This window comes from Schistocerca cancellata, chromosome 9 (genome assembly GCF_023864275.1).
Source record: "Schistocerca cancellata isolate TAMUIC-IGC-003103 chromosome 9, iqSchCanc2.1, whole genome shotgun sequence".
Taxonomy (NCBI): Eukaryota; Metazoa; Arthropoda; class Insecta; order Orthoptera; family Acrididae; genus Schistocerca; species Schistocerca cancellata.
This window is the reverse complement of record NC_064634.1, coordinates 19,901,296-19,902,173: the sequence shown is the minus strand read 5'-3', so window position 1 is coordinate 19,902,173 and position 878 is coordinate 19,901,296. Positions and strand designations below refer to the sequence as shown.

At 44.2% G+C, this 878-nt stretch overlaps 1 non-coding gene across 1 annotated transcript; it reads left to right on the top strand.

Annotated features, from left to right (window-relative positions):
* The first annotated feature begins 419 nt into the window (after nt 1–419).
* Trnap-cgg (transfer RNA proline (anticodon CGG)) lies at nt 420–493 on the top strand. Its single transcript has one exon. It is a non-coding gene; the product is annotated as a tRNA-Pro (tRNA).
* Nucleotides 494–878: the final 385 nt, after the last annotated feature.

Below are 878 nucleotides of genomic sequence, written 5' to 3'. Positions count from 1 at the left end.
AGAGATACGAGCGCGCACGGAGGCTTTCCGGCAGTCGTTCTTCCCGCGAACCATACGCGATTGGAACAGGAAAGGGGGGTAATGACAGTGGCACGTGAAGTGCCCTCCGCCACACACTGTAGGGTGGCTTGCGGAGTATAAATGTAGATGTAGTGTAGATGAAGAAAGCTTAGTAGGAAAGAAAAGCGTCCTTTTTCGACTTACTTTTTAGATCAACATAATATGAAGAATGAACTTCGTGTTTGTTAAAATGCATTTGGGCAATTTAGAATAAACTAGAATGAGATTTTGACTCTGCAGCGGAGTGTGCGCTGATGTGGAACTTCCTGGCAGATTAAAACTGTGTGCCGGGCCGAGACTCGAAGCTAGGAGACGAGGTACTGGCAGAAGTAAGGCTGTGAGGACGGGGCGTGAGTCGTGCTTGGGTAGCTCAGTTGGTAGAGCACTTGCCCGCGGAAGGCAAAGGTCCCGAGTTCGAGTCTCGGTTCCGGCACACAGTTTTAATCTGCCAGGAAGTAGAATAAACTGTTTTGGCCACTTAGAATGAAATCGGCGGACTCGCAAAATTAATTAAAATTGTTATAATAGGGTTCAAATTTGGCTGAAACACACTAAGGTTACTAGACTTCCAAAACCTCACTTGCTTTAGTTGGCGTTACAATATGATAGACATCTATAGATTCTTATGTGCAAAGGATCGCTACTTTTAGAGATGGTTCTGCTTACTATAGAGAACATGTATGACAGGTGACCAGATGATGGATCGAAATGAGAAAAAGTCAGTAATAGTCGTAAATAAACAAGCTAGAAATACGCCGAAAGGAGTAAAAGGCCAAATAACTTCCACAGTTTTCTGGGCTAGAATGACCCAAAGTATA